The sequence below is a fragment of the Camelina sativa genome, chromosome 8, assembly GCF_030686135.1.
Source record: "Camelina sativa cultivar CO46 ecotype springtype chromosome 8, ASM3068613v1".
NCBI classification, from domain to species: domain Eukaryota; kingdom Viridiplantae; phylum Streptophyta; class Magnoliopsida; order Brassicales; family Brassicaceae; genus Camelina; species Camelina sativa.
In genome coordinates this window covers 6,503,567-6,520,915 of record NC_141887.1, presented here as the reverse complement: position 1 = coordinate 6,520,915, position 17,349 = coordinate 6,503,567, and the positions used below count along the sequence as shown (strand labels likewise).

General features: G+C 36.7%; 1 pseudogene across 1 annotated transcript; it reads right to left on the bottom strand.

Moving 5' to 3' along the window:
• Window positions 1–2,800: 2,800 nt before the first annotated feature.
• On the bottom strand, window positions 2,801–4,176 carry LOC104706564 (geranylgeranyl pyrophosphate synthase 9, chloroplastic-like; annotated as a pseudogene). Its single transcript, XR_015564481.1, has 2 exons — window positions 3,701–4,176; window positions 2,801–3,634 (listed from the first exon to the last, which is right to left on the bottom strand). The product of XR_015564481.1 is annotated as a geranylgeranyl pyrophosphate synthase 9, chloroplastic-like (transcript).
• Window positions 4,177–17,349: the final 13,173 nt, after the last annotated feature.

Here is a 17,349-nt window from a genome sequence, read left to right as displayed (position 1 = left end):
GGACTTCCCAGTTCTTAGAAGCAGCAACACCAAGAAGATAACGAACGGTTGTCATTTCTGCAACAAGAGCAAAAGTTTCTTTAAAATCAGTCCCCTCTTTTTGAAGACTTCCCATGGGGACTAGACGAGCCTTATGACGTTCCAAAGTGCCATCGGAGTTAAATTTCAATTTTTCGACCCATTTACTATTGATTGCTTTCTTCCCATGAGGTAAATCAGTAATATCCCAAGTATGGTTTGCCTCAAGAGCATCAATCTCTCTCCTCATAGCCTCGCACCACTCTTTGATTAAGACAACATCTTTAAAATGTGTTGGCTCCGTGCTATCAAGAATGGCTGCCATGTAGGCAATATAATTGGCCAAAAAACCCACGTCAGATAAATAAATGGAAATAAAATAAAGAATCTCATCAGAGAGCGTAGACGAGGAAGTTGAGTCGGAGAAACCCGGAGCAAGAACGTGAGAGGAAGAGTGTACAGGCGGAATAATATAGTCTTTTAGGAGAACTGACGGGATCTTTTTGGGATGTCCCTTGCCCAATAACTCGGGTAAACCAGGTGAGGAAACCTCATCAGTGTCAGGTAAAGGAGGCTTCTGAACCGGTGAAGTAGTAGAAGGAGAGACAGGCGTGACATGCTCTGCCTATGGTGTAGAAGTTGTAGAAATAGACGCCGGAGACATCTCATTAGTGACGATCGTAGCAGGCGGCATCGGAACCTCAATAAACTGTGTAGGAGTAGAAGAAACAACCTCTACAGAGGCGGTAGGAACTGGCAAAAACCAATCATCGTCAACAAGAGTAGGCGACACAGAAGGAGATATGACCGTCTGTTTGTCAAAGTATGGAAACACGTCTTCAAGGAACCGAACATCCCGGCTGGTGAAAAATTGTTCTATTTCAAGGTCTACCATAGGGGTAAACCACAAAACACACATTTACGACTTCGAACCCCAAATTTATCTTTGTCACGAGATCGAGTGTAAGCATAGCAAAGACATCCAAAAGTACGAAGCATGGTATATGACAGATGTTGCCCAAATAGAACTTTATATGGTGATTTGCCCTTCAATATTGAAGACGGTGTCCGGTTGATCAAATGTGTAGGGGTGAGTGCATTTTTTCACCTATATTAATGTCTACTGGTAATATATACACAAACGCTTTAACAATTTAAATTGATTTTGTGAGTAATTCAAATGTTAACAGATATTAATCAACTGTTACAAATGCTGACTCAGGTGACGTGTATGACGAGGTGGCTATTTTGCTTCGTAAAGCGACGTTATTTTGTGTTTGAGATTTAAAAAAAAAATGGTAAGATATGTAAGGGCATTATTAATGGGAGAACTTTTTTTTGTGTTCTTAGATTAAATATATAGTGAAAATAATGTTAGATCAGTTGTTAAGATCATAGGTAAAAAAATGGGAGAACTAATTATGGTGTTCTTAGAATAAAGATATAGTGAAATAATATTCATAAACATTTTACAAATTATAAAAACTTATAAGATAACATTTAAATTGCTTACTTATATAAAAGCAATTGTATACTTATAAATTAATATAATATTCATAAACATTTTACAAATTATAAAAACTTATAAAATAACATTTAAATTGCTTACTTATATAAAAACAATTGTATACTTATAAATTAATATAATATTCTTAAACATATTACAATTATAAAAACTTATAAATTAACATTTAAATTGCATACTTATATAAATGAAATATTTTCTTTTTTTTTTCCAAAAAATCTCGTCCAATCACATGAAGCCACGTCAAATAAAAACTGGACTTAAATCAGTTCTACATAAAGAACTAAAAAAAGTGTTCTAAGCCACTATTCATTATTTTTCTATTTTTTTGGGCTTAGAACACCAAAGGTGTTCTCCCATTAATGATGGCCTAAGAGAAAATCCATTAGACATATTCCATAGAAAATCAGAAGAATAAAAAAAATGAGAAAAATGTGGAGAGATAAGAAAAAGTGTCTCTGCCCAAAACTATTAAGACATCAAATCTACAACTGTCTTGATTTTATTGGTTGGATAAATTAAAAAATAATTAAATAATTAAATTAAATTAAAATATTATTAATTAATTCTTTTGACATACAATGGGATTGCCCTAAGAATTAAACCATCTACCTATGTGTAACATCTTTAACCGCACAGGCGCAAACTATACCAGTTGAGCCATGATATAACATTTTTAACCATACACAGTACCAATAGAACCATCTACAAAAGATCTTTCTCTCCTAATGTTATTTGAATCAACAAGAAAACATTACGAATCTTAATAAACTCAATTCACATTGATTAAGTTTACATTTTTCGAAGACTTATTTTCTCAGTATATCTGAAACCGTCATTTGAAATTAAGGAAGTCAAGGGTGCATTAAACATAGGTTTGACCCATTCACAAATCCCTCTAACTTCAATTATTAAACAGAGGTAGTTAATATGGTCAGTAATTAATGTTTTCATTTTTTAGACTTTATGAAACTTTATGGTTGGTTTTCGTTATATAAAATGTCATCTTAAATATTATATTTATATATCTGATTTTAATTGACTCTTTTCGTTTCTACTAAAGAAAATATCGTCAAAAGCAAGCAAATATTCACGAAATTAGACAAGAAAACAGTGTCACAAAATCATTAGGGTCATGTAAATCATGTATGTAATACAAAAATGAACACCAGAACTAATCTATATTAATATTTTTATAGTACATTTTAGAGAGTAGCCTTTTTATTAGTAAGTATTTACAAACAAATGCCATTTATTTCAAAAATAAATTAAAACTTTCATTAAGGATAAATGGAATAGATAAATGCTTATATATGTATCTAAACAACCCTTAACTAATTCAATGGGCCTTCCTATGTAATTTTTTTTTATATATAAACAAAAATATAAATGACCACAACATAATTGGTTCATAAGAAATTCAAACAACACAACACGAGGAAAGAGATTCAACGAAACAGACTTTTTTGGACATTTAGACACATTTATGATCAGTTATTCAGTTGTGTCTTCCAGCAATGTAACTAGCAAGAGCCACCAGAGGAGCCACCTTATTCGAATCGAACTCTAGAAGCTGCTCCTCTGCTTCTTTCCTAAATTTCTGCGCAAGTTCCCTCGATTTCTCCAAACCAATCAACCTCGGATATGTAAGTTTGCCAGCAATAACGTCTTTCCCGGCGCTCTTGCCCAGTTCATCAGTAGATTTCGTACGTCAAGTATATCATCAACCACCTGAAACAACAGTTCAATACATCTCGCACACCTTCTTAGCTTTTCGTTCTCTTCTTCTGTTCCACCTCCCAATATGGCTCCTACAACCACTGGTTCCTCCAACAAAGCGGCCGTTTTGTGAAGGTGGATGAATTCTAGACGCTCGAATCCCACATCGTCTGGATCCAACCCTTCGCTACATAAGTCGATCACTTGCCCAGCCACTAGCCCTTTTGTCCCTATAGCCTCTGCCAGCTCAATAACCGCACGGATCTTCCTTTCAGGGGAAACAACCAACGCACTTGACAAGGCCGTCATGTGCTCAAACGCTAAAGCAAATAGTACATCACCCGCCAAAACCGCCATGTCTTCTCCAAATACCTTGTTTTAAATCATCCATACGTTAACGTCAATGGATGATTCAACTCTAACGATTTAACAATATACCTTGTGGTTGGTGGGCTTGCCTCGGCGGAGGTCAGCATTGTCCATGCAGGGAAGGTCATCATGAACGAGAGAGCTCGTGTGGATCATCTCGACCGCGCAAGCGGCTGACATGGCAGTAGCCTCGTCGCCACCCACGAGCTCGCAGGCTGCAATGCAAAGTAAAGGCCTGACACGTTTGCCACCCGCTAGCAAAGAGTACCGCACCGCCTCTTGGATTGTGAGGGGTTTCAAAAGTGGTACGGAAACGTCGAGAGCGGCACTTACGAATCATATATGACTTAAAGTCAAAGGAAGAGTGGGATCATTGCCTTTTCCCTCTAGTGGAGTCATGTGTTTGTCGACTTGTGAGGTGAGAGCAGAAGAGAGGGCTAAAACAGTGCGTTTTTGGAGATTGTTTACTAGGATATGGAGTTGTATCTTCTTACTCTGGATTGGATGAAGAAGAAGGATGAGCTGAGATGAATATAAGTAGTCATCGCTGATCCAATAGTAATTGTATTTGGCTTTTAAGAGGATGTGGAAGTCTTTAATAGGTACTCTCTCTTTCTAATTATAAAAAGAAAAAGTTGTTTAAAAAAGATAGATTTTTTATTAGTTATAAATATAAATGATGATTTATAAATTTTAAAAATATAAATCTAATGTTATTGCCTTATAATTGTAACAAATTATAAATCATTAATATTGATGTATTTGTATTTTATAGTCAACTTTTAATCTTAATATAAATGATTTTTATATTAGGGAATATATTGGATTTGGAAACATGATTCGGATGTACGTCTTCACTATTATCAGAAAAGATATGGTGATAGTTTCTTTTTTAGAAAGCCAGAAACCAATACTTTTATGACATATTATAGTCACACACACTCACACACAAACGTTACATTCTAGACAAACCTAAGAATTTTGGTTTGCTGAAAATCTCTGTATATTTTTAATATACTCTGTTTTTAAAATCACTGTTTATATAGAAGAACTCCATAATATATTTGATTTGTTGGAACTTATTTTTGATAAAATGATAATGTTCATCGGGATGACAATTTTAAAAATAAGTTCATCGGAATGACAATTTTCTGGTGATAATGTTCATCGGAATGACAATTTTCGGCATGATGGAATCACCATGCCATCACTACACGAAACCTTGAAATAAAATTAGGGGCAAAACTGACTATTAACTTTGAGTTAGAGACAAATGTTGATGTGAGCGCCAGTCGTCTCGCGGTACGGACAGAAAGTCGCGTCTGCGGGTCGCTTAGCTTAGGTGCTACTTTCCTCGGGCAAAACTTTGGAGAATGGTTGTAGAGGTTAAACAAACGGTGGAAATGAGGTTTGGTGAAGAACAAACGAGGGAAACGCGAGATGGGACGATGGTTGCGACTTCGAGCGTACGGACGGTCCAATGTGGTGGCGATATAGAACGGACGTCGAGAAAGGGAAGCGGCTAACGAACCAAGGGATGGTTTTGCTAGGAGGAATGGAAGCGAGGGTGGATTGAATGACGACACACGAGTGTTGGTTCTACTCGCGATATGGTCGGCTAGGCGATTACGAACCCGGTTCGTGAATCGGCTAGAGTTTCTCGATAGTTAGTCCCGGACTAGATCTAAAGAGAGAAATGAGACAAGAGGCAAAGATTCACTCTTTGAGAAAACTAATTTCATTCAAGTCTGCCTTTTACAATAAAGAGAAAGGTTTAAATAGTATGAAAGTTTAGAGGGAGCCTAGGACACGCGGACTCGCTATCGTCCGCACACGTTTGCCCTTGACGTGTTTCCTTTGATGGAGAACACGTCGCCCTCTAAGTAGTTTAAACAGAACCACAAACACGTCACACAACTCTAACGTTCAAAAGAAAGTTCTAGACAAGTTCAAAACGCAACGCTTAAACAAAGATAACACGTCCTTGGGCTTTGACGCGCGAACCAAGTCATTGGCTTCAAAACGCGGAGTTTTGCGTTAGGACTCGTCGCCTCATTAAAACCTTCTCCGGTAAACCTCGTGGGACAAACCCGGAGTAAGGAAAAAGAGTACGGGTCATGATCCTAACGACTTGGTCGCCTTCATCCTTGGGTAAGGATGAAGGTTGTGCGAACGGTCTCCACTTGAATTGCTTTGGCCGGGTCGTTTTCGTGAACAAAGGCTTGCATGAACCGGTTGATCTTCTGTCTTGCGGCCTTAGGCGAGCTCTTCGAATGTGTAGTGACTCCTGGCGTGATCCTTGGTGCATCGGCTCGATGTTGTCCCGCGGGTAAAGCAAGCGTCTCGGCCGCGTCCTGGGCGTCCTGGTCCAATACGAGTGTTTCTGGCCGCATTTCTGGTCTCGTGCTCACATCAAATGTACTACTTTCGAAATTAAAGAGTAACCCAAACACACGTCACATTTTACTCATGGGCTGTATTTGGAATTTGAGATTAACGACATCATTTCGAATTGCATTGAAACGATGCCAACAAATAATGATGTGGTTTTTTTTTTTTGACAATTTTCAAAGCCTGTTTTGGTGTAATTTCCCACGTGTGGCCATCAAATAGGTAGAAGTGTAACACACTTGTTCTTGGGAAATCCTTATGTTCGAATGTTCAAAGTTTAATATAAATCTGTTGAAGGAAAAGGTAAGAAATATATCAAATACTATCTTGTCAAAACAACAGTGAAGGAAAAAGATTGGCCATAAATACTAGCCACGAAAATTTGTTATATTTTTATAGCAGAGACGTTGTCACCAACTCATCCTAATTTAACATGTCGCTAGTGATGTTTTTCCGAACAGAGCATTAGAGCAATTATATGAAAATAAAGTTATTAGAAAGTAAAAACCCCAATATACATAACCGAAACCAATCATTTATTCTTAACCACATGATGTGATTCATATACGATATTTATGGAAAAATATAATTCATATTAATAATGGTCTCTTTCTAGTAATGAAAGTAATCACTATAATATAATAGATATAGATTCAAGAAAAAGAGATAAATCAGTCCAATGCTCTCTTGTGGTTCATGCACCACCAGGAACTTTATAAACTGAAAGATCAAGAGAAATATAAAATTTATTAAGATAAATTTTGTGTGACTCAAAAGGGTGAGTTTAAGTTTAGTGGCACTTACTTCCGCAGTAAGACCCAGGGACTAAAATTTTGCCGCAAGCGTGAGAGAGTTTAGGAAGCATATCCACGTCAAAATCTTGCATGATATTTTTTGAGACACTCTGAAGTATACAAAAGAACAAAATGAAATGTATGTGTCAAGGTGTTACAAAAGTTTTCTTACAAGACTTTGACGTAAATAAACTCCCTAACTCTCTCACGATTGCGGCAACCTATTTTAGGAGTTCAACTGTTATGTCTTCTCATGCAACGGTATAATAAAAATTTAAGCATAAGAACCTTGGTCCATCATACTCTTCTTCCTTTCCTGAACAAGATAGAAATCTCTACCAAGAGGATACTCGAAATCAGATTACTGAGTTATAAAAAAAACTTCTTTATGGGGTTTACTTGCGTTTTGATCAAAAAGATTTGAGGATCTGCCAAGAACGAACAACTGTGAGTTTTCTTGTTTTCTTAGTTATATGAACGGAATAGTGAAAGTGATTGGAAGTCATGAGATAAAAAAAAAAAAAAAAAGAAAAATAAACATGTAAAGTTTTCCCATTTTATTACCTTCCATGCGTTAAATAGGTGGAATGTTTTATAAATAAATTTCAATCTGTTTGATTTTATTTTGTTGGACATATAAAGCAATATTTTCCCTTTACAAAAAATTTAAAGTCGATAAAAATAAAATCCTTTAAGAAAAAAGTAAAACAATTTGTTTATCTTCACATACTGTGACATTCTTATTATGTATGTTGGTAATTACTAATCTCTTATTTTTGTTTTAATATTTCAATTTTAGATCTTTAATTTTGAATTTTTTCATATTTAACTTATGTTTTGCTCATATTTTTCTTATGTGTTTCTTGGTTTTTGCTTACTTTTGATTATTTAAGTTGGTATACAAGGAAAAAACAAGTCTCTTTGCTGCAAGTATATACATCCATGTTGGATCTTTGTTTTATAGTATTCCAAGAAAAAAAAATTATCTTTTTACTTTGTATATCATGTATGTTATTTACTTTTTGATATCCGACTACTTTGACAAAAAGTTAAGAAGATATTCAGATTTTTTAATTTCTAATTTATGATAAGATTATTTCGAAAATTTGATTTTTTATTTTACACAACGGAAATGTTATGTATTAATTATATCTATTTTCGACTAAGTGAAAAGCAGTTAGGTCATCCTCAATGGGGTTTTTTCGAGGGGTTTTAGTTGAAAAGAAGCAAAAAAATAAATCAGTGAAATCAAAAAAAAAACAAGAGAGCCTCTTATTTAGCAGACTCATTTATGGTTTAAGAGACCATATGTGTCGCTTATTCGTTGGCTGAACAAATAATAGCAGAAGAAATTTTTTTTGCGGATCAAATATTTCTTCTTTTCATCTCTCTGTCTCTCGATCGAAATTCACAACGGAAGGAGATTGAATGACAGCTATGCAATCAAAGGAGATTGGGGTCGGCTGGGGTCCTCATGCAAAGCTTGTGATTAAATCTGCGGATGGGCAATCGGAGGATAGACGAATCGACTCCGAGATTGAATCGTTTGAGATTTGATTTTGGAGTCGATTGATTTTGATGAGATTGAAGGGAATCGGAGGGTAAGTTTTTCAGTTAAATAGTATCTATTATGATTAGTTAAACAGATTAGGGTTGTTTGGGTTTGTGTTCGCAAATTAGGGTCCTTTGATGGTTGTTCAAAATTTTAGGGTTCTTGGTTGTCTCGCCTTTGTTCCGATATGATGCAATTTTTTGGTGGAAGTTGTCATTTTATTGTTGGTTTACGAGGAAGCATAAAAGATTTGGTTCAGTTTGTGTTATTGTTGGTTTATGATCAGGTTGTACATGATCATAAGCTAGGGAATTTGATATCGCTGAGCAGCAATACGGCGGATTAGGTCGTGGAACTGTCGGAATGTCAGAAGCTACGTCCAATACAAGTGTCCCGCAGGTGAAATCTTTCACTATATGTCAGAGAATTGTGTTTGTTACAAGAAAAATACTAACTTTTGTGTGTGTGTGTTCAGGTTCGGATGATGCAAGGAACTCAGGGAATTTGGGTGATGGGGACACTTGGATCAGGTTCACAAATAAGACCGAGTGGGATGGCTCAACACCAATAGATACCAACTCAATCGTCTCTAAGGCCAGCTTCCTCTCCAAGTACCCAGTCTCTTGTTTCTCTATATGGATTTGTACTTTAATTTATTTATTTTCAAAAAAAAAAACAAATTTAGAGACTCAATATTAGAACCCACCATTGGAAGGATACATTTTAATTACAATACCAAAAGTTCTTATTCAACAAAAAATACAAATTATATTAATTAAAAAATTTTACAACTCCAAAAATATATCCTCCCATTGTGGATGCTCTTAGTGCGTATTTTTTTCCCCAGAAGTTACCACTACCAGGTAAAAGATTCAATATATATATACACATATACATATATATATATATATATATATTTCTGTTTTTACGGCATTTTATCATATTTCTGTTGTTTAAAATAGTTCTTTTAAATAATTTGGAAAAAAAATTAGATATTAATTTGTTGAATCTGTACTACAACTTATACGTGGTACCAAAATGATTTACTGGGTTAAAATTCTCTGATCCAGTACAAACCATTTGAATTTCATATAGAAAACAAAGTCACATGGATCCAGGACTTGAGGGCTAAATACATTTCTACTAACTTTTGATGAGGGTCGTTCATCAGTATTTTAAGATAATTTAGTTAATACATTTATTTTATTTTAATTTCTTAATGGATTCGGAGAAAATGTGCACTATATTCTTCATCATATGATTTGATATGATAATTTTTTCCTTTTATGCGAATTACAGCCTAATAAAGACATGTAGAACTTTTAAATTTTAATTTGGAATTACAAGTTCAACTTTTGATAGCTATCCAATTGTTAGCTTCCATAACAATCTAATGTCATCGGGAGGTTGTCTCGATAGCAAAGAAGATGGATTGACCACGGTTTCTCCATGGGCCTCCCGTATACAAGACCAATTTTTTCATACGTTTACCAAACCCATTGAGAACGTAAATTAGTTTATAAGCGACATCAATTCCTTTGCTCAAACTGGAACTGAAAGCTCTATGCGGCCTCAACTTCTACAACGGGGTATTAGTCCGGTATCTCCAACCTTCTTTATCCTTCTTAGGCAACAAGTTTTCCGGTGTGGAATTTGAGTTCACATATTACAGAAGCATAGATCCCTTGGTCCCTCATATGCATGAAGACATTATGGAGGAGATTGAACAAATGGGGCTATATTTAGTATGGCAGACTGCCACATTGAGGCAAAAACAGAAATATAGCTTTTATCGGGGCGATAAAGAATAAAAATTACTTTAAACAAAAGTAAAGTCCGGCAAAGATTCCATATCCGCCAAGACGCAACTAAAAGTTCTTGGTAGTCAGAGGAGGTTCGATCCATTAGGCTTGTTTTCAAGCGAATTGACCGACAAGATACTGAGACTGCGCAGAGACACTAACCACTGACAGGAAAGGATGTGCATTGGAGGGAAAATGGATATGTTTAAAATACATGCATATTATGATGTAAATAAGCTTCCTAAACTCTCTCAATCATGTGGCAACCTCTTGACTCCCGGATCTTACTGTGGAAGTAAGAATCATTAAATTTGCGTTCTCAAGTTTCATTATTATTATATTTATCTAATTCGTGAAACTAAGAAGCGTCTCCACACCCAAACAATCAGAGACGAAAGTGACAGAGGCAATTAAAACATGAGCCGAGATCATATTTTTTTTTTGGGCAAACGAGCCGAGATCATAAAGAGCAAGAAGATGGTACCCAAGTTTATGGAATTCGGTATGAGGCACAAGAATTTAGTCAATCTTCTAGGATATTGTGAAATGGTGAGGAAAAATTAATTTTTTAGAAAAAATTTCTGAGGTCTTTGACTTGTTTAAAGCTGATGTTGTTCTTGCCGGCAACTACATGTTCTTTTTGTGTAGTTAGTACTTACTAAACATTTAGTTTTGTTTTAATATCACAATATTGTGGATCTTTTAATTTTTTCTTTTGTCATATTTAACATATGTTTTACAATTTTTTTTCTTATAATTTTCATAGTTTTTGCTTAATTTTGATTTTTGATCAAATTTTTTTTCTTTTGATTATTGTGCAAAATATTTCAAGGAGAAAAAGTCTAAGAAGTCTCTTTGCTGCAGGTTTATACATCCATGTTGAATTTCTGTTTTATAATACTTGTACTTGGAAAAAAAAAATATACTTGTACTTGGAAAAAAAACAACTATTTGTTTGCCTTGTATATGACGTATGTTATTTACTTTTCGATGTCCATAAATTTTTTTAACATTATTGTTGCATTTTTATATATATCTTTTTGTTAAAAAAGGTATAAAAAAAAAAGATAATAACTAATAAGATTTTTTTTTTTGTTTTGAGATGGTTTACGATATCTTCATTTGCTTATTGCAAATGGAAAGGTCTTATATGCAACTTCGATAACCATCAAGTCATATCCCTTAACCTCTTTAGCTTGGCTCTAGGTGGCGTCTCCCCATCTTCCTCTTTAGAAAACAACAAACCCAGAGCTTTTCAATAGCTTCTGTAAGACCACGGTCCTTCTCTTTGATGTACGTAAGGGATCTTTTGAACATCTTTTCCAATTGGACAGTCACCTGGAAAATGGGATATTTGGTTAACAACCAATATCTCCTTGCTCTTTATTAATTGGAAAAGAAGTATTAATATTGAATATAGTGTACCTCCGAGATGACACCAAACACGCGAGGAGAGACTCTGGATGCATCTAACTCATAGGAGTTGCTACCATTGAGAAGTCTAACTCTGGCATATCCTAGATGTGGTGCCGCAGGGGTGACCATTCGCATTTCCGTGACATATATAGTCATGGAAATCAGATCCATCGCCGTGCCAAGTACTGCCGTGGGCACCAGTAGACATCATCCCTCCAACCGTCAGTCCCCACCAATGTGGTGCCATTCTTAGTGCGAGTCCGAACTTCGCAGCATCTTCTATGAGTTGACGCAATGAAACCCCACTCTGAACCGTAAACGTCATTGCCTCCACGTCCACACTTAGTGTACGGTTCAGAAACTCTGTGCTGATTAGCCGGCCGTCATAACCATCAGTGCAAGTAAGCTTCGTCATGCTGTTGGAGAATTGAGTCATACACGCATCTTCTGCTTTGCTTGTGTTCCTTGAGCTACGGCATCGAGTAGATCTTTCTCTGTCGTTGGATATGCTGTCATGGAAGCAATGCATGTCGAACGGTCCGAGAAGGCACCATAGGAATTAGGCCTGGGATAATTAACCGAACAAACCGAAGTCTCAGGCCAAATAGGAATTGACTATGGTGCAATTTCTCCCATTAGTGCTACACTCGACCGGATCTGCTGGTGGAGTCGAGCAAGCCAGGACGAGAAACCAGAAAAGGCATAAAATACCTGATCCACAACAAACATGAGATAATCACGTAAGAGGATGAAGACTACATCACATCACCTGATGATAGAACATGTGACTTTGTTCAAATGGTCATTTAGGTACCTCGTAGAAAATGTAAATCGATACGAGTTGAAAAATCATTCATTAAAATGCAGTTTTTACTATATTTCTTTTAAAGTTTTTACGTTTAGAATAATATGAAACGTAACTAGTGTAGGCTTATGCCAAAAACTGCACTTGCTCAACTTAGCAAACAGTTTTTGCTTCCGCAGCTTCTCCAGAACTGCCCTCAAATGCATTGCATGCTCTTCAGGACTCTTAGAAAAATACCAGGATATCGTCGATGAAGATTATGACAGACACGTCCAGAAACTCCTGAAACACACTGTCCATCAACTTCATAAACGCTGCTGGTGTGTTAGTTGATGCGTGGTTTATTTCGCTCCAAAATCTTTTACCTTAAAAAGACCACACAATGGCTGCAAGTGCACAGCTAATCGGTAGTAGTATTTAAGGATCGATCCCACAAAGAGAGAGTTGTTGTTCAACGGAATCCAACAGAAGTAAGTAAGGCTAGGACTGAACAAAAATGGGGGTTTGTTGTCACGGACGCAAGTAGGCAGTAAACGTAAATAAAAATGCAAGTAAAAATAATAAAACAAGCGTTGGGCATCAAGGAGAATCGCAGGGGTTCAATGATCTATCTATCTAGAAAAGTTTAGGGTTAATTTGTTTATCTAAAACTCGGACTATGAAACACTAATGAACCGTTAACTTATAGTTCACAAGCTAACCGTCTAAGATCTCTACACTCCGTTACTCAACTGTCGCAGGCAACGACGCATAGATCAAAGCATTTAAAGCAAGTTCAATTCTAATCCATGGAATTCCATAGGTAAGGGTATGTGCTTCCTATGTCTCCCCACACATCTAAGCTAGGTCAAGCACACATGAAAGCTTTTGGCAAAGCACACACACTTTAGATCATAGTTCGTTCATGAGGCTAACTTAAAGCATTAAGCAAAGACTTAGAATTAAAGCATAGAATAAACATAATTTAAATCTAACAAACCCTAAAAATTGCCACCTAAACTAAGATCATCTCCCCCCTTTGATTATTCCTTTAAACCCAACTAGAAAATTACTCTAGCATGTTTAAGGGAATCATCAAAGCAAGGTTTAAACAATTCATAAACATAAACGAATAAAAAGTAAGAATAAGGTCTAGAGATTACTTCTTAGAATCAAGTACAAGATGTAAAAACTTGTCCTTAAGAAAACTAGTGTATCAAACGAACAAGAGAAAGAGAAAGAGTTTGGTAGATCTCAAAGCTTCAAAGAGAGGTACCAGGGAGAGGTCTGGACGTCGGCTGCTCCTCTGGTCGTGTCTCTTGCCTGCTCCAATGAATGCACACTCTAAACCCTAGGGTTTAGAAGAGTATTTATAGGGTTTTGTCTAGGTTTAGGGTTTTGTAAGGGTAGAAACATCTTCTATTGTTAAGTGCATGGCAAGGGGCGGCGTAGCAAGCTTCTAGAACGTGGTGAAGACTTGGACTGGACCGCCGTGGTGGTCGCAGTTCAGGCCTTCAATAAAAGCCCATTGGTTTGATGGTTCTCCTTACGTCGGTTTGAGATACGTCTAGGTAAATCGGGCATAACTTCCGGATGAATGAATGGATTGACTTGATTCCACTTTGAAGAGAAATATGACTCTTCCAGCTTTCCATAGACACCAAGTACGTTGAAATGTGAGTTATGGAAGTTCTTTAAAAGTTTCCCGTACTGTAGAGCTCTGAATCTTTCCTAAAACGTATTTTCCTTTCCTTTTGGTCCTTTTTGCTATAAAACCTGTAAAACCTTCTTGAAACCTAAAATACTTGATAATAGACATTATAGCCTTGAAATCATACTAAACTCTTCCTAAATGCATACTAAAAATATAACTAAAATGAGTAAAATAATGATGTTATCAACTCCCCCAGACTTAGACTTTGCTTGTCCTCAAGCAAATAATCAGAATAAGTCATGGAAAAGAGGTTTTGAAAATAATGGGAATTCACTTATCTTTGGAGATAATGTCTTTGCACTCTTCTTCGCCTTGACATTAGGAACTTCCATTTGTAATCCACCATGAGAGTCATCAACGCTCCTTGATCCCACAATTCTTTAGAGTCTCCAGAATCTCCATTGTCATCTCTTTACATAAATTAAGCAATAATAAAAAGTGAAATCTTACAATGGGAAAATCGATCAATAGCTTGCGGACTCTCTTCAAGCCAAGGCTTTCTTCATATGATTCCTTTCCTCTCCCTTTTCTCACTTCCTTTTTCTTTTTCTTTTTTTTTAATCAAAGGTGTAGGGGAATACCAGGGTCATCGGTAATTTACCTACCCCTCGCTTCCAAGATTTGTGTGATCATTTGACTCAAGAGTAGAATAATGAGGTCACAGGTAATTTACCTACCTCTCTAAACTGATCAAAATCATCTCATCTTTTATTCTCTCTCTTTTTTTCTCTCTTTTTTTTCTCTTTTTTTTTAGAGTATTGAAGGGAAGAGAGAGGGGAACATACTTTTGAAGAAGTGCAATGTCTTGTGTGGCTTGAATGTAGAGATCTAGTCCAATGTATACCAATACCCAGGGCTTGATAATTAAGTCCGGTTTAGGTCCTATAAAAGTTAGAGACAACGTTAGATCATCTGAATATCCATCGAATAGGGACTTGGGGGATTGTTGAGTCGGCTCACAGTCTTTCCAAAATTTGGTTCTGTTGTCAAGCATAATCAAGAGTCATAAGAGTGTTAATCCAAATCAAATAAACCGTTAGAATAAGATCATAATCCCCTACTAGTTTTGACTCAATAAAAAAAATGTGACTCGATAAAAACGTCAAAATTATTGATGTAAAAAGTAGAAAAAGGTTTCAAGTCAACAAAATAGAAAGTATCGTTAGTATAGGATGAAACATCCTTCCCCCCAGACTTAAATCACACCGTCCTCGGTGGGAAAAAAGAAAGAGTTGAGGATTAAAAATCATAAGGAAAAGTGTAGGATTTAAGAACAATGTCACCTTGATGGAATGATGTTGTGTCGACTCTCAGACGTTTAAAGGTTGCCCAAAATTGTCTAGAGTTCGGCTGTGGAATGAAAATTTGGTGACTAACCGTTTGTACTTCCTTTGGTTGCTTGACAACGAATATGAACTAGGCTAAGTTCATTCGAATTCTATTTGATATATCTCTAAATGAATCCTCCTTGAAACAAAAACCTAAAACCATCAATAATAATGAGAAAATAAAAATGCTAAAAACATACCTAAGTAAAAGAATGGTGATGGTTGGTGGTAGGATGGTGGTGGTTTGGATTTGTCTCGCGGTACACGGGTGAACGGTCGCGGACAGCAGCAAATGGTACGGTGGTGGTACGCGGTACATTGTACATCGTACGCGGTACATGGGACAGGACATGGCATTGGCTACGGCTGGTATGGCCAGTGGGGACTCTCGGCATCATTCACATGAGGATTGTGATGATCCGTCACCTTCGGCTTGCATCGGTCAAGTTGAACATGGCCGGTCAGTAGGTGGTGCTTGCCACTAGACATGGTTGTGTAGACAATCCATGGTACTTCTTCTTCCTTCTTTTTGGCTTTTCTGTTTTCTATTTTTTTGTGTTTTTTTTATTTATAAACCTGAAACTAAAATGTAAAAATATTAAAAGCAAAAGAAAATAAATTCTAAAAATAAAAACTTACTAGACATGGGTTGCCTCCCAAGAAGCGCTCTTGTTTAACGTCGTTGGCTCGACGTTAGTTGCTTTCTCAAGCAGAGTGAGGATAGTGGGTTGTCCTTAGACAAGCTCTCTTGGATCTTTCTCCATTGTAGGCATCAGGTGGCTCCTTAAGTTCATCTTCTGCTCTTGTTTCAGCAATACAGGTTGCGGTTGGCAGCTCCGCTTCTCCCTTTCCTAGACCTTCTAGGTCTCATGGTGGTGGAGCATAAAATGTGCTTATAGCAAAACAAACCTTTGTATGGTTTTCTCCCTCTTCTTCTCGAGAATGCTTAAGTGAGTCGGGGTTGTTACCTTTGGCTTCCATGGAAACTTGTAGCTTGTCTCCCATGGTTCCTTCTCCGAGATTTATGGCCCCTAAGATTTCTTCTCCTTGTTGATTGGTCTCGTGTGGGTTGGGGTTGAAGGTTTCGACCTCCATGGAACCTTGTAGCTTGTTCTCCACGTAATCCTCTTGTGATTTTGTATAAGAAAGTTTTCCTTTTTCTAAAAGGAAACTAGAATGTTTTCCTTTTTCGAATAGGGTTCCTTTTTCTTCTCCTTCTTCCTCGACGAGCTGAGCTTCTTCTTCAGGTTTGTGTTCAGCAACACATGAGGTTAGATCCTCAATCTTAGCAGCAAGATCTTGGTTCTTCTTCTTTTGTTCAGCTTCAATCTCCTTAAGTAACTCATGGTTCTCCTTCGTGAATGTAAACTTTTCGGATAAGACTTCTCCAAAACGTTTTTGTTCAAAGTTGAGACCAAAAATCTTCCTCTCAGCTTCATATGCTCGGTTATCAAGCTTCTCCACACGCCTCCTTGTGTCTAAATCCTTGTTGATTAAAACTCCAAACGTGGACTCATGGTCATTTGCTAAGTTCGAAACTTCATTGCCCAAGTCTCTAATGTTGATAGCATTGTCTTGAGCACTCTTGAGATGTCTCTCTTGTTCTTCTTCAAGCTGATGAAATCTTCTCTCCATGGCTTCAGCATCTTTAGATCTTTGATCCTCTATGCTTCTAACTCTTACAGCAATGTCATCGATTTTTCTTGAAAGATTAGAATCGATTTTGTCAAGCTTCTCATGCAGCATCTTCATAGTCTCATCTTGAAGATCAGCTAACTGACTTATTATGTTCAGCATCTTCTCTTCTTCAGCTCTTTGTTGTGTAGACTCACGAAAATTGTCTTCAAACACTTGGTGAGGGGATCAAATTAAATAAGGCTCTTGGCGTGGGTAGAGGCGGTTTAAATTGGTATCGGCCCTCCTTGGATAAGGCCTTT